The sequence below is a fragment of the Schistocerca serialis genome, chromosome 4, assembly GCF_023864345.2.
Source record: "Schistocerca serialis cubense isolate TAMUIC-IGC-003099 chromosome 4, iqSchSeri2.2, whole genome shotgun sequence".
NCBI classification, from domain to species: Eukaryota; Metazoa; Arthropoda; class Insecta; order Orthoptera; family Acrididae; genus Schistocerca; species Schistocerca serialis.
Genome location: NC_064641.1, coordinates 160069187 through 160093156, shown reverse-complemented (window position 1 = coordinate 160093156; position 23970 = coordinate 160069187).

Below are 23970 nucleotides of genomic sequence, written 5' to 3'. Positions count from 1 at the left end.
TTGGAACACTCTGTATATTGGTAGGAAATTTTATAATGCTTCTGTATCCTCAAACTTCATAGATGTTTATCATTTTTAAATTGAGCTCGTTCTTTCATGCGGTGGCAAGTATCGCTAAATACCGATAGCGACGTAGCAACCGCTGGTTCGATTTCAGCCAGTAATGAAAAAGCAGTACAGTGACCAGCACGAAACGTCAGTCAAACTAGCTGTTGCTACGTCACCATCGATATCTAAAGATACCGTACAGCACTGGAAAGAACTAAGTTTGAGGATGCACAACGATCATAAAATTTTCTATCGTTGTACCAAAGTGCAGATAAGCCACCACACGTCGAGTATTATTTGATTTATTTCTATAGTTTCGTTCATCAGAAGCGAGAGTTCTCAGATATTCTTTGCGCTGGTGGCAACACGTAGCACTTTAAAAGCGCCTCTTGGCACCATCGTCAATATACCACCTTGTGTTAACGAAAATACTAAGCGGTGCTTTAAAACCTTATGATAAACGTGATTCATCTGAACAGGTAACACGTTTTCACTGATCCACAGTCCAGTCTCGTTGATCCCATGTCAACTCGAACCGCAACTGACGGTGTTGTTGGGTCGAAATGGGAACACGTCTGCTCCGGAATAACAGTCCTTGCACCAGCATTCCACTTTGTCGTCAGATCTGACACAGATCGCTGTCCATCTTGTTTTAAAGAGCGTGCAAGCCTTCGACTTCCCCGTTCTGTGATGAGTGGACATCCAACACGTTGTCGTTTGAGATGCTCGTTCCCAGGCACCGAACCATGACACTATGCCGACAGAGTCGATTTTATGGATGGACTTCCCCATCTCCGTCCTTCTAGTTGCTAGAACGATTCCCCTTTCCTCTATGCCCCGCATACGTAGTTTTCTTACTCCGTCATGTTCCCGTAGCACCACCTCGCCGAGTGCAATCTTAAAGTGAGCAGTAGAATTTTCTCGACTCCACGTCTCACAGATTCATATAGTTTGAAGTAGAAAGACATGTCAAGGAGACGTCGAAAAATATCTTGGTGTCGCTAGGAGTCCCGTAGAAGACAAGATGTAGCAGCTAACACATGCCGCTACAATCGTACCCAAAATGAGCAAGTATTTCAAGGTGCAATATTCCCTAAGTTACAGTGGCGAACTGTCTGAAGTAAATAATTATGTTACTGACATCTCTATGGGAAGTATATCCCTTTTTAGTGGCTTTGGATTTAGCTTTCCAAGAGAACTTCAGCGACGTGACGTATGTGGGCTATAATCATATAGTAACAAGATACCAGTGCCACACATTACTAACTGTCACGAGGACGGCCCACAAATATCCGCCGTAGTTACGTATACTTGAAACTCAGGTACGGTTCGTGCACTTACTTGTGCGTTTGAGGCCACTCAGTCCGTGATCTGATGATGTAGCGATCAGAAACTCGATAGTGAATAATTCAGACTTCCACAATTTTTAAAGCAGTCAAAAATGTGATACGGTTTTCGTTTATGGTGACTGTCGCCGAACCGTTAGAGCACCATTGTGGTTGTGTGCTGAAAGATATGTTGAACGTGCCAAGTCCTCGCGATCTGAAAAAGATTTGCACTTTTATTTCGTCTCCTGACAACCGATGCCGGTAACAAGTACTATCATTATGCCACCCTACGGTCACAACATCGCAGCACGTAGCTAAAATATTATTCAAGAAGCATTTGCAAGATTTTTTTCTCTTTAATAGCAAACGTGTGAAGTAAAATGCAACGTTGTAATATAAGCAGCTCCTAACTATAGGCGTGCAGGTCTCTAGCTCACTTTCCCAAGTAGGAGTATCATATAGTAAAAAATGAAGGTCAATTACATGCTTTACGCCCATTCAGACCAGAAGTGGTAAGAGTGCCTCCAATGTACGTAGTTTTTCTTATCGGTTCTGGTCGCAATTTGAGTCTATTTGAAGCATACCACTGAACTTTACTATCGACTATAGACTAAAACTGGTTGTGTTGGTCGTTGTTCCAAGCGACAGCATCACAAAAATACACTCCTGGAAATTGAAATAAGAACACCGTGAATTCATTGTCCCAGGAAGGGGAAACTTTATTGACACATTCCTGGGATCAGATACATCACATGGTCACACTGACAGAACCACAGGCACATAGACACAGGCAACAGAGCATGCACAATGTCGGCACTAGTACAGTGTATATCCACCTTTCGCAGCAATGCAGGCTACTATTCTCCCATGGAGACGATCGTAGAGATGCTGGATGTAGTCCTGTGGAACGGCTTGCCATGCCATTTCCACCTGGCGCCTCAGTTGGACCAGCGTTCGTGCTGGACGTGCAGACCGCGTGAGACGACGCTTCATCCAGTCCCAAACATGCTCAATGGGGGACAGATCCGGAGATCTTGCTCGCCAGGGTAGTTGACTTACACCTTCTAGAGCACGTTGGGTGGCACGGGATACATGCGGACGTGCATTGTCCTGTTGGAACAGCAAGTTCCCTTGCCGGTCTAGGAATGGTAGAACGATGGGTTCGATGACGGTTTGGATGTACCGTGCACTATTCAGTGTCCCCTCGACGATCACCAGTGGTGTACAGCCAGTGTAGGAGATCGCTCCCCACACCATGATGCCGGGTGTTGGCCCTGTGTGCCTCGGTCGTATGCAGTCCTGATTGTGGCGCTCACCTGCACGGCGCCAAACACGCATACGACCATGATTGGCACCAAGGCAGAAGCGACTCTCATCGCTGAAGACGACACGTCTCCATTCGTCCCTCCATTCACGCCTGTCGCGGCACCACTGGAGGCGGGTTGCACGATGTTGGGGCGTGAGCGGAAGACGGCCTAACGGTGTGCGGGACCGTAGCCCAGCTTCATGGAGACGGTTGCGAATGGTCCTCGCCGATACCCCAGGAGCAACAGTGTCCCTAATTTGCTGGGAAGTGGCGGTGCGGTCCCCTACGGCACTGCGTAGGATCCTACGGTCTTGGCATGCATCCGTGCGTCGCTGCGGTCCGGTCCCAGGTCGACGGGCACGTGCACCTTCCGCCGACAACTGGCGACAACATCGATGTACTGTGGAGACCTCACGCCCCACGTGTTGAGCAATTCGGCGGTACGTCCACCCGGCCTCCCGCATGCCCACTATACGCCCTCGCTCAAAGTCCGTCAACTGCACATACGGTTCACGTCCACGCTGTCGCGGCATGCTACCAGTGTTAAAGACTGCGATGGAGCTCCGTATGGCACGGCAAACTGGCTGACACTGACGGCGGCGGTGCACAAATGCTGCGCAGCTAGCGCCATTCGACGGCCAACACCGCGGTTCCTGGTGTGTCCGCTGTGCCGTGCGTGTGATCATTGCTTGTACAGCCCTCTCGCAGTGTCCGGAGCAAGTATGGTGGGTCTGACACACCGGTGTCAATGTGTTCTTTTTTCCATTTCCAGGAGTGTATTATTCAAGAAGCATTTGCAAGATTTTTTTCTCTTTAATAGCAAACGTGTGAAGTAAAATGCAACGTTGTAATACAAGCAGCTCCTAACTATAGGCGTGCAGGTATCAAGCTCATTTTCCCAAGTAGGAGTATCATATAGTAAAAAATGAAGGTCAATTACATGCTTTACGCCCATTCAGACCAGAAGTGGTAAGAGTGCCTCCAATGTACGTAGTTTTTCTTATCGGTTCTGGTCGCAATTTGAGTCTATTTGAAGCATACCACTGAACTTTACTATCGACTATAGACTAAAACTGATTGTGTTGGTCGTTGTTCCAAGCGACAGCATCATAAAAATATATAACATGTTACGCCAACTACTTGTCACTGAAAACATTATAAGAAATTAAGTAATTCGAAGTGTGATGGGTAAAATATTCCAGCGAAACGAACAGCAACTGATAAGAGAAATGCAACTAACATTTTATGAGCGGTAACACACAGCCCACAAGTCACTACGGGGCAGTTTGAATGTGCGAGGGATATCAGGCGAAGTAGTTTTCTTTGAATAGGACAGTACAACAAATTCAATCCCTTCCATCTTTCCATCAGCAGCTTAAAGACAATAACGGAATCGGTTACAGTACACCCAATGGTGACTACAGGAACTATAAGGTACGCGGCGTTCCTATGTAAGATTTTGGTTGCGGATGAAACATTGGTTACAAACCATGCCCAAGTCAATCTTCGCAGTATGCACCACTGTTCTGATGAAAATCCACGTTGACTGAGAGACGCAGATAATCAATGAACGTGGTCTGTCGACTAGTGGGGCAGATTTTCTGGGTTTTTCAGTAATCATATCGTTGGCCCCTATTGTACTTGCCCGACTGTAAATAGCCGCAACGTTCTAGAGTTCCTAACACATATGCTGCAACATTTGTTGGAAAAAAACTTGCCGGACAAAAGCAGTCCATGTGCTGTCTATATGTTGGAAGTTCCGCCTGACAATCTCGTATCATTATAGTCCTTCATAACAGAACATTTGGAGATCATTGGACTGATCGTTCAGGAAACAGGAAATGGCCTGCGCGGTTTACAATACTTAGCACCTCCGGCTAAACGAAAAGTCTACAAGCGACGAATCCTAAACATATGAAATGCCATATGACACGGGCCATTGTTGAGGTAAGTCCAAATTAAAATTCAACATGCAGCTTTATCTGTCCACAATAGCAATGTGGCATGTTTCGGTGTCGGCTGCATAGAGCTGCGACTCTTGCAGTGTTGTAAAGTGTGGACACTCTCATTCGAAGTGATGGACAGAACACAATCACACACCTCCTTCTCCATGAGAACCCAAGCCTGACACAAGTCCGTGCACCCGAGACAGCTCAAAAAACTTCGTTGGCCTGTTCTTCATCCCGGATCCCGCACCCTCCGACTTCCATGTGATTGGTCCAGTGACTGATGCACCCCACAGGAAGCAGTACGTGGATGATGGGGAGGTTATTGATGTAGCAAGACGTTGGGTTGAACGTCCACCAATAGAGTGGTGCCATGCGGGCATACCTGCCCTTCTACCAAGGTGGCGTAAGGCAGTTGCACTGAACGGAGATTATGTTGGAAAATAGGGTCTTGTTGCCAAAAGAGAGGGGAATAATATGGTGTATTGGAATCTCGAATAAAACCAAACTGCTTCCTGCAAAAAATGTGTTGAATTAGTTACTGCAAGCCCCTCGTAGTTATGCTTGCGCAGTGAGGAGGTAGGGAATCCTGACACAGCAGTCTCCTGGACTTTTTCTTCGGTGTGGTCTCAATGCTATAGCCATAAATGACAGACGTTTTTCATTCGGTGATCGTGTCAGGATACGCCGTCATCTGGACGAACGGCTGATCGAAACTTACACGCCGGCCGAAGTGGCCGTGCGGTTAAAGGCGCTGCAGTCTGGAACCGCAAGACCGCTACGGTCGCAGGTTCGAATCCTGCCTCGGGCATGGATGTTTGTGATGTCCTTAGGTTAGTTAGGTTTAAGTAGTTCTAAGTTCTAGGGGACTAATGACCTCAGCAGTTGAGTCCCATAGTGCTCAGAGCCATTTTTTTTAAAACTTGCACCGCACGACGGACGCAGTTCAGTGGGGTTAGTACACCACTGGCCATTAAAATTGCTACACCAAGAAGAAATGCGGATGATAAAAGGGTATTCATTGGACAAATATATTATACTAGAACTGACAGGTGATTACATTTTCACGCAATTTGGATGCATAGATCCTGAGAAATCAGTACCCAGAACTACCACCTCTGGCCGTAATAATGGCCTTGATACGCCTGGGTATTGAGTCAAGCAGAGCTTGGATGGCGTGTACAGGTACAGCTGCCTATGCACCTTCAACACAATACCACAGTTCACCACGAGTAGTGACTGGAGTATTGTGACGAGCCAGTTGCTCAGCTACCATTGACCAGACGTTTTCAATTGGTGAGAGATCTGGAGAATGTGCTGGCCAGGGCAGCAGTCGCACATTTTCTGTATCCAGAAAGTCCCGTACAGGACCTGCAACATCCGGTCGTGCATTATCCTGCTGAAATGTAGGGTTTCGCAAGGATCGAATGAGGGGTAGAGCCACGGGTCGTAACACATCTGAAATGTAACGTCCACTGTTCAATGTCCCGTCAATGCGAACAAGAGGTGACCGAGACGTGTAACCAATGGCACCCCATACCATCACGCCGGGTGATACGCCAGTATGGCGATGACGAATACACGCTTCGAATGTGCGTTCACCGCGATGTCGCCAAACAGGGATACGACCATCATGATGCTCTAAGCAGATTCTGGATTCATCCGAAAAAATGACGTTATGCCATTCGTGCACCCAGGTTCGTCGATGAGTACACCACCGCAGGAGCTCCTGTCTGTGATGCAGCGTCAAGGGTAACCGCAGCCATGGTCTCCGAGCTGATAGTCCATGCTGCTGCAAACGTCGTCGAACTGTTCGTGCAGATGTTTTTTTTGTCTTGCAAACGTCCCCATCTGTTGACTCAGGGATCGAGACGTGGCTGCACGATCCGCCAGAGCCATGCGGATAAGATGCCTGTCATCTCGACTGCTAGTGATAGGAGGCCGTTGGGATCCAGCAGGGAGTTCCGTATTACCCTCTTGAACCCACCGATTCCATATTCTGCTAACAGTAATTGAATCTCGACCAACACGAACAGCAATGTCGCGATACGATAAACCGCAATCGCGATAGGCTACAATCCGACCTCTAAAAAAGTCGGAAACGTGATGGTACGCATTTCTCCTCCTTACACGAGGCATCACAGCAACCTTTCACCAGGTAACGCCGGTCAACTGCTGTTTGTTTATGAGAAATCGGTTGGAAACTTTCCTCATGTCAGCATGTTGTAGGTGTCGCCACCGGTGTGAATGCTCTGAATAGCTAATCATTTGCATATCAAAGCATCTTGTTCCTGTCGGTTAAATTTCGCGTCTGTAGCACGTCATCTTCGTGGTGTAGTAATTTTAATGGGCAATAGTGTATTATGCCATGGGAGACATTCACCTGCCCTCTCATGCTACCTATGGTGGTAATAGAGGGCACGATGAGACTACTGAACTATGCGAACGTTATTGCGAAGAACACGAATGCCTTCGTCGTTTGTGTCTTCCACGATGGTGATGGCATCTTCCAGCAGGATAAATGTGCGTGTCAAAAAGGCTAGACTCGTGCTGCAGTGTATTTTTGTGGCTTGCTGCTGAACACAAGTTGATGCTTTGGCCATCAAATGGGCCTGATCTTGCGTTTATTGGACAATATAGGTCGCCAGCTCAGCAACTGCTGACTTCCAAAGATGGACCAACGCGACATAAAGCAGGTGGTCCTTAAGTTCTGGCTCATCAGCGTATGTTGTTCATTTAAAATAAATACTCTGTTCGTAGCTTTAAAATGCAAAGACTCTTAATTCCAAAACAAATAATACCAGATGGTGAGAATTAAAGTGCAGCTACTGACGGAGATCCAGAGTGGGTGTAATCATCGTATGGCAGCATAACTTGGTAGATATTCTAATACGTTAATGTGGGACAGACTTACGCTGGAAAAAATAGTTCCAATTTTGACCACCAGGTACAAATCTGGAGCTGCGAATGCAAGAAACACGTATAGAAATTTTTTCCATGTGTAATTGATTGAGAACAGGCTGTGGACAGAAAAGGTCAACAAGTGAGAAACTCATACTGTTGATATTATTGTAAATTTGTGGTAAGGTCTTATGGGACCAAACTGCTGAGGTCATCAGTCCCTAAGCGCACACACTATAATCTAACTTAATCTAACTTACGCTAAGGACAACACACACACACCCATGCCCGAGGGAGGACTCGAACCTCCGACGGGGGGAGCCGCAAGGACCGTGACAAGGCGCCTCAGATTATTAACCACCATATACACACGTTGTTCAATATGAGCACTGGAGTGCTCATATGCTGTACAGCGTCAGATTTACATCTGGTGGCCAAGATTGGAACTAATTTTTTTCCAGCGTAAATTGGTTCCGCATTAACTCATTAGCGTATCTAACAAGTTTCGGTGCCATACGATAATTACATTCCGCACTGGACCTCTGTGAGTAGCTGCACTTTAATTATAATTACTAGGAACAATGCATCAAAGTCCCACAGTCTGCAATGTGACAAATGTCTTTGTTCCTTTACTCTTTATTTTCTCTTATCATCGCTTCACTACTTTACTGTTTGCGTCTCTTCTTTTTTCATTCGCTTTAGACCGACGCCCACCGAGGATTTCCTCCACAGTCAGCTCTTGAAATGTTTACGAGCGGGATACCGTCTACGTCGATCCACTCCTCCTTTGGTGCCTGCGTAAACACTGTATCCAGTGTCCATTGTGGGTGGCAGATGTACACACTTTGCACACAGATTTCTTTATAATGGAAGGAGACATTGCACCGCAAACGCGGGCAGCCTCTTTGCATGCTTTTAGCCGCATTCTCCACGCCTCCGCCTACCTCTGCAGACCTCGGCGTGACGACTCGAGACCTCACAGAGAAAACTGGGCCCGAGCGGCGTCTGCTTTCATCTTCTTTCTGGGTAAGCCGTACTCCGTGAGAATTGCTTTCGCCTTTAAGGCTACACGCCGCCCGTGCCCATCATCTTGCTAAGGTAAGTGGAACAAAGGAATTTCCAGCAGCGAGAAAACGTCTGCCGTTTGCTGCTCTTTCTAGCGAAATGCCAGCGAACACGCGAACTCAGCAGCAAGTACTATATCAGACACCGGTGTCCTGAGGCACGAGATTTGTGATCGTCTTCCTGTGTCCAAGTTACCGACATGCGAGCCGTCAAGCATAGATTATGTCCTAGGACCTGTTCTGGGCGCATTCAAGGCCCTGTGATCGTGTCGTAATTTTACTAAACCAACTAGAATCATTAGGAGTAAGAAGTAAAGGTGACGACTGCCTGCGATCATAAGTAGCAGATAGGGTGCAAAGTTTAGAGGCAGAACAAATTTCAAGTAAGACTGAACTTCTAGTTGTGAAAACCAAAACAAATTGATACAGGAGTTCCTCAGTATTGCATGTTGGCGCCGATACTCTTCCTGATGTACATCAATGACTTTCAAAATATGTTAGTCTTAGAAACAAATTATCTTTGCTGATCACAGCAACATTACTGTCAATGAAAAAGCAAAAGAACTCCATGAACAAAGAGCAAACGAAACTATCTAGGAAGTTTAGAGTTGAACAGTACACAACAAAGCTACGTTGAACATAAAGCAAATGAATGTTACGAATTTCAGTCGGAAGAGAAAAAAAATTGCACTTTAAAATTAGATTAGATGATACGTCTATAGATTTCGTAAAATTGATTTCTGGGAATGAATGTTGAATCTCAATTTAAGTGATCTAAACACACAATGATACGCGTGAACAAAATTTAATCGGCTTTATTTGCCCCTACAGATCTGTTATCAGTGTGCAACAGCTTTTAGTTATATACCATTTATACTTACATTCAGTTCTTTGTTTCACAATGTTTTTCTTTAGAACGAATGCCAAAAATATGACCTTAGTTTTCAAATTTCAGAAGAGGACTGTAAGACTAGTAACTAAAAGGAATAATTGGGCTCATTTTTAAGGATTTGTTCAAAAGTTACAACCACACGATCTGAATACATTTACTAACCAGTTACAAACATTAAAGGCGACCACTATAATTTCTACACAAACGTCTCTGTTCACGACCATGGAAAATGACCTAACCTAACTTACATCGATCAAGCAAGAATAAATATAAAACTGGAAATAGAATTTTCTTCCAAAGCATATAGTCGTGCAATAAATTGTCTAAGCACATTAAAGTTATTGCTAGAACAAACTTATTAAATAATCAGTAAAAAAGCAGTTCTTAAGCGATCAATCCCATACAGTGTGGTTATAATTTGGTAGCACAGATTAGAATTCTGGTAAAACATCTAACACAAGCAAATAATAATAACATATCCCTCTCATTTCACAACACAGTTTCACATTAAAGTACTCTTTTCTTCTGAAAAACTTTACATGTAAACTTTGAAACGGATAATACTAAAAAGTTATTCCTATTATGAATTTACATGAAAACTTTGAAAGGGATAGTACTAAAAATTTATTCCCATTATGGATTCAACAGCTCATTCGTTATGGAGGGATGCTGACTCAATTTTTCAAGCTAGCAAATGCGAAGCTCCGGTACACAAAATGGATGTCAAACATTATCTTCATGTAGCCGATATCTGTTGTTATTCTGTGAACAGAGTGCACGGTGAACGTCGTTTGGAAATAAACTCATAGTGTAGCACTAGCTGTTTGCATTATGAGATAAATGCTTATATGGTACGAATGGTCATTGGTGCTGAGAAAATAATGAAAAGTGTAACACTAGGTTATTACATTATGAAATAACTTCTTCGGTAGAGTGTGTAAACAAACCAGTATACCACAACTGGGATAACCAATACGACGTTATGATGTTTTGAACAGATTCGGAAGAATTGAAGATGTAATCCTCACCTGATCATTTTGATTTATGTTCTCTGTGGTGTACCTAACTTACTTCAGGTATAACATTATATGTGGAGTGAAGTTTATTTTTTTATGCGCTGAAGTGTACGAGCCTTATGGTGAAAAAATTAAGAGTGGATCACATGTAAAGCTGACTTTAAACTGAAAGAAAACAAATCTCGCACATTACCGATCCTAAAAAGGGAAGGTGACAATAATGAGTAGAAAATTCTGTTCCTGCGTAGTATCGCTAAGTGGGTCTAAGCCTCAATGCAGCTACTCGTTGACCAATATGTTGTGGCAGTAGAAAATAGCAAACGTAAAGCCGAAGTTTAAAATTTATCATCCAAGAAATTGTTGACGCAGGAGTATCGTACAAACATACGGTCATTTTACCTTATGGGGATGTAGTAATAAGAATCGCTAGTGTAGAGAAACAACTGAAAGAGTTGAAAGCAAATAAGTTGCCAGGTCCTGACGGAATTCAAATTCTGTTTTAAAAAGGTTTTTCTACAGCATTGAGCCCTTACTTAGCATTGTCGCGAATCTGTCGCCCAACCCAAAGTCCTAAGTGACTGGAAAAAAACGCAGGTGACTCCTGTATGTAAGAACGCTAAAAGAACGGACCCGCAGTCTGTCACGCAATCCTTGACATATTCTCAGTTCGAATATAATAAATTTTCTTGGGACGGAGAAACTTTGCCCACAAATCAGCAAGCGTTTAGAAAGCATCCCTCGTGGGAAACTCAGCTTGCCTTTCCACACATCAGATCTCACGAACCATGGATGAAGTGCAACAGATGGATTCCATATTGCAAGATTTCCGTAATGTATTGGACCCGACGCCATACTGTCGGCTGTTAACAAAGTACGATCAATGGAAAACACTGCTGAGAAAATTTGGAGAGCCTGCAGAAGGATTCTACTTTCACCAACGTACATTTTGCATAAGGATCATAAAGATAAGATTAGAGAGATTAGGGATCGTACAGATTCATACAGACAGTTGTTGTTCCCTCCCTCTATTTGAGAGTGGGGCGGGAAAGGAAATGATTAGGAGTGCTAAGAGTACCCTCCGCCACTCACCATACGGTGGCTGGAGGAGTATGTATGTTGAAGTAGTTATAGATGAGTTTGTTAGTTATAAAAGGGATGTAATTAATATAGCGCTTTTCATTTGATAGGATATTGGCAGGTTGTGTTACCTATGGCGACTGTAATAGAAAAACGAGAGCTGCAAACACACATCTGGAGGTGCAGTCTGATCGCCAACAGCAAGATTATGGTGAGTGTTCTTCTACAGCGGCGCATTGTACATAAAAAAGGAACGAAGTTGAATGTGGAGTGAACAATGAATTTCCATTATTGCAAACTATATTTGATTATTTAATTGCGTGTGCTGGGTTCAAACTTAAAAATGAAGATCAGTAGTCAAAATGCAAGTATTTTAGGGGTGGGGGTGGGGGGCACTGTCAGAGCTAACTGTAACAGCAAAATGAGGCCTGACGACAACAACATACTTTCTAATACCGAAGAAGTCGAAAATCTCAGTTTAGCTTCCATCACACCAGTGCAGGAGTTAAACCCACTTACGAGTTTTTTGCCTTTGTTTTATATTAGCAGCCGTTCTCCGGTGACGTTGCAGCAATATAATATCCTGAGGAAGATAGTAAGTACAGGGCTGCCAAGAAAATGATCGTAGACATCGCGAAATTGGCATTAATGTACCATCCAGTAATTACTGGTAACGATAAAATACGAGCTCTCCATGAATTCTCCCACAATCGAAAACTGCTAACGCCCACGAATTATATATAATGAGTGGCTGTAAATTTCTGCAAAGCATTCGGCATGCTTCATAATTTGCGTCGCCGCTGCTGCGTAAAGGCTTTCAGAATGCGCACGGTGGCAACACAAGAGGAGAAGGATGAATAAACCATGAGTTCCGCGGGATGCAGCGGAATTATCGGTTTCTGCAAGAGAAGGCGCTTCGTGTCCCATAGATCTTCATATAGGTGCCTGAAGATAAACAGCAAGCAAATATTCCATTCATGCGTCACTACAGGTGATCTAGTGTACCAGCAGAGACAATCGGATGATTTACTACACCTTCACAAACCGGAGTTGAGATATTAAATCCTAAACAACGCAGAAAATTGTGATTTCTAAGTGATCAGTGCGGGTGCTTAAAATTTGCCTCAGTTTGTCTCCAAAGTGTAGACTGTAGCTCTACGTTCAAGATTATGATTTTCGGTGGAAGGGTATCTTTCTTTATACCACTGTTTATCTGTTCACAAAAGAATACGTTGTATATAATTATGGTGGAATTTACCACTATTTCATGAATGAGTGTCGAAGCTGGAGAATTATGCGTTCCACGAACTTGAAGACAAGCATTTAATGTGTGGTGCAACGGGATGCAGAGTTCAGCTGCTGAACAACTTGAGAGAGAACAACATTTCGAAAATTTAAAGCTGGATGTTGACGAAAAACCTGAAATTTACCCTAGAATTCTGATATTTACCCTAAAATTATCAAGACGGTCCCATGGGAAGTTAGTATGACTTCAATAATAATACTTTGAATGTGGCAGAAATTCTGCAAGCGCAACAGTGGGATATTCTGAAGTGACTAGATTTGAGTTTCAAAATTGACGACAAACACTGCATAATTAACTACAGTCGTACATTAAGCCTTACCTTATAGACTCAGCTAGTGCAAGGCAAATGTGTTTACCATTTGTAGCCTTCAGTACCGTGAAAGATCTGAGAAGCAATGAGCTGGCGTGGTGGAGAGACTATATTCTGGTGACGCTGTTTCTGAAACTGCATACCTCGGATAAATGCATGTCGTAGTCTTATCCGCAACGGCGCAAAAGCTCTATGGATAATAATATCAATGGCACTCCACAGTTAAATGGTTCAAATGGCTCTGAGCGCTATGGGACATAACATCAGAGATAATCAGTCCCCTAGAACTTAGAACTACTTAAACCTAACTAACCTAATGATATCTCACACATCCATGTCCGAGGGAGGATTCGAACCTGCGACCGTAGTGGTCGCGCGGTTCCAGACTGAAGCGTCTAGAACCGCTCGGCCACATCGGCCGGCCACAGTTAAGTGCTACTGGCAATGAAAATAACATGATATAGGAAAACGAGACCCATTTCCGCGAATCAACTGTGATATAAATATGATAAAGTGAAGGGCATGTGATCAGAAGCATAAACAAAAGGAAGTATGTAAAGTAATGAATTCACGAACTCCAAAAGTATTTCGTATCCATTATAATGATCCAAATGGTTATAGACTGAGGGGACAGAAGTCATAGGATACCTCCAAATAACGTGTCGGACCTCCTTTTGCCCTGGGTAGTGGAGCATCTCGACATGGAATGGACTCAACAACTCGTTGGAAGCTCCCCTTAGAAATGTTGAGCGATGCTGCCTCCATAGACGTCCATAACTGCGAAAGGGTTGGCGGTGTAGGATTTTGTGCGTGAACGACGTCTCGATTGTGTTCCATAAATGTTCGATGGGATTCATGCTGGGCGATCTGGGTGGCCAAATAATTCTCTCGAATTGTCCAGAATGTACTCCAATCCAATCGCGAACAATTGTGGCCCAGTAACATGGCGCATTGTCATCCATAAAAATGTCGTCGTTGTTTGGGAACATGAAGTCCATGAATGCCTGCAGAGGCTCTGCAAGTAGCCGAACACAACCATCTCCACTCAGTGATCGGTTCATTTGGACCAGAGGATCCAGTCCATTCCGTGTAAACACAGCCCACGCCATAACGAAGCCATTACCAGCTTGCATAGTGCATTGTTTGCAACTTGTGTCCATGGTTTCATGGGGTCTGCGCCACATTCCTACCTATCCAACACTTTTGTCAACTAAGTGTAAACAGTGAACTATTCTTCATACGTGAATACAATCCATCCGATCAACAGTATTCAACATCCCGAATTTATATTTTCAGACAAGATATCTTCAGAATAGTATTACGAAGCTGCTTGCTGTGATTTTACGAGAGAGAGTGAGAGATATACAGTAAGTCAGTTACATCCAAGGGTGGATATGTCAAAAACCGAGTACTGACTCCCAAGTGCATAGATGAAGTCAAATGGAGCTCAATAAACACAAAGTTTCCCCTGTAAATCGAATTAAAAATCCGATATTGGAAGTTCGATTTAGCGTAGTTTGAACAATACAATGAAATTCGAACAAAGTAGATGAAACGTCAATGAATGAAGCAAGCAACTACCTCATCAACTGATTTGAACAGAATGCTGATTATGCCCATCTCATTCAACGAATAAGCAGTAGTCAGTGTCCAGAGCAGAAGTCGAAGCAAGTAATAGAAAGTGCTTTGTTCAATAACATGCGGTCCCCCAGCTGAAGTTTGGTGACCACGTTTTTCATCGGCTGTCACATGTCAAAGCATCACGAGTGACAAAGAGGAGTGACATGATGCCATGCAAAGACATACCTCGCTGGAAGACAAATTCGGCAGCGAACGACACAATCTGAGGAAACAAGTGACTGACATTTGGCATGGCACGGTGTGTGTAATACGAACAAGGCCACGCTGGAAGCAGCCATGTTTCACTCTATATACAGAATACAGAACAGTTTCACAGCAGATGTCGATCTAAATGTAATCATTGTGGATAGTAAACATATGACAAACTGGGTAGTTGAGGACACAGAGTGCTGCACAAGATCTACATATCGAATTCTCTTGAGGCGCTGGATGGATTAAACAAAAGTTGGCAAACATTAAGTGTCTTCTCTCAGTTAATTAAGGATCTGATTGTGCCGATCACAAAATATTAATGCAGAAGTTGGCCAATTATGGATTAAGAGGAGTAGCTCGCAAATGTCCCCCTCATACTTCAAGAACAGGCAGCAAAAGGTCATACTTCACAATAATGAGAATGACTGTGAGATGAAGTCTGATTGGTGCACAGTTATATTGGGAGTGCATCAGGGGGCAGTGCTGGAACCACCATTGTTTCTTATACACATACTTATTATTCCCTCTGACACGACAGGATTCTAATATATTTCTTTTTTCTGATGACACTAACTTGGTAATGAAAAAAATGAGTGTAACATAGGTCACATTTCAAGGCAATAAAAGACATTTCATGACTTGTAGAACATAAATTGTTGTTAAATCACAGTAAGACTCAATTTTTAGAATTTCTTACACACAATGCAACGAAAACGGACACTTTCATTACACCAAATGGGCATATCATTTGTGAGTCTGAATAATCCAGTTTCCTAGGCGTTTAGATACAGTATATAGTAATATGTCATGACAAGCCCATGTTCGGGATCTTTTTCAAAAACTGAATGCTGCTGTATTTATATTAGAACAGTATCAGCAATAAGTATAGTCCAACACGAAAATTGACCTATTTTATGTATTTCCAACCGGTTATGACACATGGCACTAGATTTTCGGGCAGTTCTTCCCGTTCAAAAAGGCTGTTTTTGGCTCAGAAACCATCAGGTCAAGCAATATGTGGTGTACTTTCACAAACCTCTTGTCGCTCCAAGCTCCCGATTCAGGGGATTCTGACAATGGCTTTGCAATACATATTTCCTTTGACGTCGTTTGTTTTTAATGATGTGACTTTATTCCCAAGAACTAGCAGCCTTCATTCAGTTAACACCAGGCAGAACTCGAAACTGCGTTTGGATCGCAGCCCCGTGACTCTTGTGTTGTAAGTTGTACACTACTATGCTGCATCCATTTTCAACAAGCTAACGACAAACAAATTTTAGCAGTATGAAATCTTCGCTCTGTAGTAGAGTGTGTGCTGATACGAAACTTCCTGGCAGATTAAAACTTTGTGCCAGGAAGAGACTCGAACTTGAGTCCTGAGTCGTGCTTGGTAACTCAGTCGTAGAGCAATTGCCCGCGAAATGCAAACGTTCCGAATTCGATGATGATGATGATGCTGATGATGTTTGTTTGTGTGGCGCTCAACTGCGCGGTTATCAGCGCCCGTACGAATTCCCAACCTTTGCTCAGTCCAATCGCGCCACTTTCATGAATGATGATGAAATGTCCCGGTCCGGCACACAGTTTTAATATACCAGAAATTTCGATTTGAGCAGTAATCTCGTACTTTTGGTTCTAAATTAAATATTTTCCTCCTAGCTCACTCCTTCTATTCTGTCGGGGAGTTCTTGGAAAACGAAGGTGAGGATGCCGCTTTTTGTTTTGCAGATATACCGGTCTACATGTAACACTGTAAGCAGAACATTAAAAAATGCGTGAAGTTACACAAACATGGAATTCTGTAAGGTGATTGCTGTACCTGTTCTGCTGTATGGCAGTGAAACCTGGGTTTTAAAGAGGAAAGAGTCAAGTGACATTCAGGCATCTGAAATGAAATTTTACTAACAGCCGAACATCTGTAAAGAATGAAAAATGCAAGCATTCGAAAGATGATCATAGAATTATGAGACTACAATTGAGCATTTAGCATACCCCACAGCTGCTAACAAGTTTTGAACCTATTGTTCTATGAAGCGAATAGACCACTCCTCATAAGATTATGTGATAAATATTTGAAGAAAAAGTGGCGCAACGGAAACTACTATACATCTTAATCCAAACAGGGGTGGTAAAATTAAACATGAAATATTGGTGCCATAGTCCACATAGATAGGGGTTTCATCGACCCACAAAATGAAACCGGAGGTCACAATAAAATCTTGTTGCTTAGTAAGGCACAGTGACTTGAGTCCAGTCATCGAATAGGGAAAACAAATAATTGTAAAATGCACAGGGTGTAAATGAATTAAAAAAGATACACGACAGTCCCTTGGCACAGGTGGGTGAAATTGGACAGGAAGTGATACACTTTGCTATGTTCATATAAAACCACTGATGAGTGCTGAATTAGTCAATAGACTAAAGAAAAGGCCCAGAAACGTACAAGTGAGCACCAGTTTGCTTGCCTAACTGCATTTTGTGTTTAACTATCTGACTGCGTGAATTAATTTACAAAAGCAAAGTTGCAGCCATAAATAAACGTCTTTGTAGTTCACTCGTCGCAATGCGCGCAAATGCTGCTATGATTGTCATCATTCTAAAATTCAGTGGCAATTCAGTAGCATTCTAAAATTCAGTGATAGCTAACAGTTATAAGTTCAGCCCTAGAATCGTCCAAAACGAAGAGGCTCACCCTCTGAAGATTTAAGATGATGTATTCCCCTCTGAGGATCTAGGACGAAGGCCGCTCTCCCTCTGATGGTCCAAGACGTAGAAATTCGCTCTCTGGCCATGCTAAGCGAAGCGTGTATGCTATTTCCTCCCCAAAATCTTGTTTGTCCTGCCAGCAGTGGATTCTCATTAGCCAACTGTGACAGACGTTATGAGTTCCAATCAATGAGAAATTTATAATATTAGCGACAATCTTCCCTTTTCTAAAGAATCTACTGTAATTAATCAGTAATACACATTTATCTCTTAGCGTGGGATGGAAAACAGAACTGCTCTGCCACCATCAGAGTGGTTTAAGGATCCCTCCTGTAATAGGGATTGAAGGTACTGGGGCAGTAACTGACGGTTAGTGCTTGTGCTGTTGGTCTTCCAAACAGCATCCCATACATGCAAACCATTTGCGACTTGGCCTGATATAGCTCGCACCTTAGGTACTTGGACTATGCATGGCTCTGTTTACAAAGAATAGCTCGATATAGTCATATTGTCGAGCCACGAACGCCTGCTTTCACACCCCGCAGCTAATTCGCTGCAAATAATAACCTGTAGCTGTGATCCTGCAGTCAAATAGTCTATGCATTGGCTAGAACTGCGAATTAATAAAATACGCAGAAGTACGAAATAAAAGTTAAACGTTAAATTTATTAACAAGAGTCGTGATCTAACATGTGTAATTGATATCAACGACAGAGAATTATATTGAACAATGCTTATTCAAGAAAGGGCCCTGAAATAAATGGGAAGTGGTCCTACGATATTCAGTTAAAATGCAGACAGAAAATACCCTTAACAAATGCAGTAAAGTTACATTGAGAGCGATACGAGAACGGTAGCAAAATACCCAACGAAAACAGCCATCAAAGACTAGCAAAATCGAAGTCCATTTCGTGGCCACAAGGCACGAAAAATTCATCAGCTCAAAGTAGTTCAGGGTTCAACAGGGTGACTCACAAATTAATAAATGTGATACGAGGAATAGTATCTCACATAATGTCTATTCTCAGTTTCGTAAATAAAGTCGCGAAAGTTAGAGTCCTACTCTGGAGCACATTCAGACCTCTCGAAATATAAAGTCCCTTTAAAAGTTAGAGTATTGTAGCGGCCTTTCACAGTCCAGAAATAGTCACCCATATGACCGAGTCGCATACCGTACTATTCACTCGAGAAGTCCCAGTCTCGAACCCCATAGTGTTCCGCTACTTTCTGCTTTTACATTGGCTGAAGGCCATCCCCACGAAAACACATCACTTTTATGCACTACCAATATGATTTGACTCGTTTTGAACACTTTTTCGCACTAAACTAATATATTATAAAATATTTAAACAAAAGAAATATTATAAACATTCGGTTACATTCAGATCATTTAAAATACGTGCAAACAATACTTGGTTCATAAGCAAATAACCCAATATTCTTGCACAAGTGTGCTCACCTTAAGTGACTACAGATTATCGCTAAATATTATTTAAACTATTATGTATGCCTCCTTAACAGAAGCGTCTTTTGGTTCTCTCTTCAGTCGTAGTGTCTACTAACATACGTGACTGAACACTTTCAAAAAGCACTTGCGATCAACATTTAAATAAAGTTACTTACAAAATAGTAAACTTTTAATTAAATAACTACACAAGTATGACAATATGTGAGGTATTCACGCTGTACTCATATGCTCTGCAAATGTGGAGAATACGATGTTCTGATAAAAATTTGCGTCACAAAAAATATAAAAAAGACATAATAAATCGATAAATAAAGTAGATACAGACACGTAGTTTTCAGGGATGGTGCCTGTAGTGCAATGCTATCATCTGAGATATCGTTTGATGAAATCAGATGAAGCGATTATGACATCGCAGATGTCTACATCTACATCTACGTGATTACTCTGCTATTCACAATAAAGTGCCTTGCAGAGTGTTCAATAAACCACATTCAAGCTGTTTCTCTACCGTTTCACTCTAGAACGGCGCGCGGGAAAAGCGAGCACTTAAATTTTCCTGGGCGAGCCCTGATTTCTCTTATTTTAACATGATGATCATTTCTCCCTATGTAGGTGGATGTCAACAGAATGTTTTCGTAATCGGAGGAGAAAACTGGTGATTGAAATTCCATGAGAATTCACGTATTATGTCTGTGGCACTATCTCTCCTATTTCGCGATAATACAGAACGAGTTGCCCTACTTTGTACCTTTCCGATGCAATCCGTCAGTCCCACCTGATGCGGATCCCGCGCCGCAGAGCAATACACCAGAATAGGGCGGAAAAGCGTGGTGTAAGCAGTCTCTTTAGTAGACCTGTTGCAGTTCTAAGTGTTCTGGCAATAAAGCGCAGTCTTTGGTTTGCTCTACCCACAACATTATCTGTGTGATCGTTCCAATTTAGGTTATTTGTAATTGTAGTCCCTAAGTATTTATTTGAATTTACAGCCTTCAGTTTCTTTGACTTATCACATAATTGAAATTTAGCGGATTTCCTAAAGTTCTCATATTCGCTTTAATATATAACTGTGTTTTAATGTCGAAGTTCAGAGAGCTGCAGCTTAGCCATCTTTAAGATTGTCTGACACTCTGCCTTTTCCTGGAGCATTGCCTGTCCTAGGCGAACATCCATAGCCAATATTTCCGTACTGGGACTCCTTTGCAGACACCCTTGCACCTGGAACCGCTGGAGTGGTCGCCTATCCAGAGGCCGGAATTGCCACTGCGCCCCCTGAGACCTGGGCCCGCTAGTGTTCAGCCGTACTTTCTACTAATACTGAGCAGCTGATCAGCTCACACAAGTGTGCTTAACGTTACAGTACGTTCTCGTGAGTCTTCTTCCTCACTATGAAAATAATTCTGGTGAACTAACGTGGAACTCCGTTACAAAATTTAGACATGTACGACTGGTGACCTCCTTTGACACTAATAGCTTCTTTTCGCTCTGAATGCATCATGTTTTTCTACCCCCTTGCAGCCCTTTATCTTTCTTGAAAGCATTCCTTACCCTGATATACACAATGAATGATTGCAACTCACCGGATTCCGTCTTCAGCCCTCTGTGAGGCTTCTATCAGAATAGGGAACATTCTCTCTGACAGCGCCCATCAGTTTCCATTGCACCTGTCTTTGTCCTTGGCCTGTTATACCAGAAACGTATTGTTGTTGTTGTTGTTGTTGTTGTTGTCTTCAGTCCTGAGACTGGTTTGATGCAGCTCTCCATGCTACTCTATCCTGTGCAAGCTTCTTCATCTCCCAGTACTTACTGCAACCTACATCCTTCTGAATCTGCTTAGTGTATTCATCTCTTGGTCTCCCTCTACGATTTTTACCCTCCACGCTGCCCTCCAATGATAATTTGTGATCCCTTGATGCCTCAGAACATGTCCTACTAACCGGTCCCTTCTTCTTGTCTAGTTGTGCCACAAACTCCTCTTATCCCCAATTCTATTCAATACCTCCTCATTAGTTATGTGATCTACCCATCTAATCTTCAGCATTCTTCTGTAGCACCACATTTCGAAAGCTTCTATTCTCTTCTTGTCCAAACTATTTATCGTCCATGTTTCACTTCCATACATGGCTACACTCCATACAAATACTTTCAGAAACAACTTCCTGACACTTAAATTTATGCTCGATGTTACCAAACTTCTCTTCTTCAGAAACGCTTTCCTTGCCATTGCGGCCGTGCGGTTCTGGACGCTGCAGTCTGGAACAGAGCGACCGCTACGGTCGCAGGTTCGAATCCTGCCTCGGGCATGGATGTGTGTGATGCCCTTAGGTTAGTTAGGTTTAATTAGTTCTAAGTTCTAGGCGACTGATGACCTCGGAAGTTAAGTCGCATAGTGCTCAGAGTCATTTGAACCTTGCCATTGCCAGTCTACATTCTATATCCTCTCTACTTCGACCATCATCAGTTATTTTGCTCCCCAAATAGCAAAACTCCTTTACTACTTTAAGTGTCTCATTTCCTAATCTAATTCCCTCAGCATCACCCGACTTAATTCGACTACATTCCATTATCCTCGTTTTGCTTTTGTTGATGTGCATCTTATATCCTCGTTTCAAGACACTGTCCATTCCGTTCAACTGCTCTTCCAAGTCCTTTGCTGTCTCTGACAGAATTACAATGTCATCGGCGAACCTCAACGTTTTTATTTCTTCTCCGTGGACTTTAATACCTACTCGGAATTTTTCTTTTGTTTCCTTTACTACTTGCTCAATATACAAATTGGTTTTTGATTTACCCCTCCAGCCTTTACTTTCCCATAGTCAGCTAGTTGATCCAGCTTACAGAGAAACATAACACATTACCTCCACTGAATAAATGTAATTGAGAAGTACCTGTTATATTCACACAAATCTCTAATTCAGTTGTATCCACACTTTCATGCATCGCTTGCAGTTTGAAGTAATTTGGTTAGTCTAATTTGGATACTGTGTTATTAAAAAGGTTATGGATTAATTTTTCGTAAAAATGTTATGTAACACAGAACAATCCCAAAGGAAAGAGGGCGTAGGTCAGCCAGTTGAAAGATGTAATTTGAGGCCTGAATAGGTCGATAGGGCTAATCTGTAAAGGCAGAATAAGAAGGACTACTTCCTAAGATAAAAGAAATGACGAACCACGACGGAACTATCCAAGTGTGACGGAAATTGGTAGATGTGATGTACATGTACAGACAAGCAAATGATTACAGTTTCAGAAAAATTGGAGAGAAAGTGCTTCAGAAATTGAGCAAGTCAGTAACGCGATGGTCCACCTCCCGGCCTTATGTAATCAGTTATTCGGCTTGGAAGTGATTGATAGGCTTGTTGGTCGTCAGAATACCGAGCATGTTGGAGGGCCCTGCCCATAATGCTTCAAATGCTCTAAATTACGAAGAGAACAGACGACCTTGCTGGCCAAGATAGGATTTGGCAAGCACTAGACAAACAGTGGCAACTCTCGCCGTGTTGTTTTTATTGCAATGTAAGCCCAGGATGGCTTGCCAAAAGGGCAACAAAATGGGACATAGAATATTGTCGATGTACCACTGTGCTGTGAGGGTACTGGGGGGGATGACGATCAAAGGCGTCCCGCTATGAAAAGAAGTGGCACCTGTGAGGTAACGCGCGAATTGTGGCTCCCTGAAAATATTCTAAGCTCGGAGTTACGACGGGCCCACAGGACGCTCGGCCAGCCGGGACCCGGCAGAAAACACGTCGAGAGAGGTAGCCCCAGCGCATGGTCCAGCCGCGTGGCTGGAATTCCGCTGTGACGAGGACGGTGCTTTGTGTCGATGAAGGAGATGTCTATGCTGGCAGTGCCAAAGATGGCGGACTTTGTGAAACCTTAATGGTAGACATTTCACAGTTCCAATAGGAATTAATAGTAGCCAGATGAATCATGATACCTCAAGAAGAAACCTGTACATTACTATTATTTGCACGACGATTCTGATGGTGTAATCAGATTTCCAATATCTTTATTACTTTAAAGTTTAGTATCTGACAGTAAATTTTACAAGTAACACCCAGCAACGAATTTCCAAAATATAAACGCTTCATCCGATTTTGTCGATCGCCGTGTCTTTAGAAAGCTATTAGTGTAAACCTAAATTGGTATAAGTTACAGGCATGTAACCTACATGGTACATGAGTTATTGGAGGTCCAAGTCGCCGATTACAATCGATCGCGTCAGGCCATAAGTACTCCACAGTTACACGAAAAGACGGTAGCAGCATGCTTATAAATATATTTATTCATCTATGTCTTTGTTAATATCCGATATATGCTATTCGTGAAGAAACTGGTCAGTTATTTACTGTGTTTTAGAAAGCACAGAGACATTAGGCTCCTGGCCTACCGTTTGCTTCTTTTCTTTTCATATATGTTTATTTAATTGTTCATGTATTTAATAATGTGTGTTAGAGCGTGTTTATGGTCCATCCGGAGGAATATTTATTTAATTTCATGTTATTTAAATGTAAATCCAGTATTTCGAATATGTTTCATGATGTTTATGAGTGTGCGTTGGCTAGGAGACATGGAGGGAGTGCGCTAGCCAATCACAGCGCTCGTTAATGGTGAGACTGTATGGAAGTGCGAGAGCGGGATCGTTTCGAGAGAGGACAGGGCAGTTTCGAAAGTGTGGCAGTTCGGGAGAGTACGCCACAGGACACGGGAGAGACTGTTGGACGCGGACAGTACAGCGCGACGGACGCAAAGACGGCGGAAAGACTTGG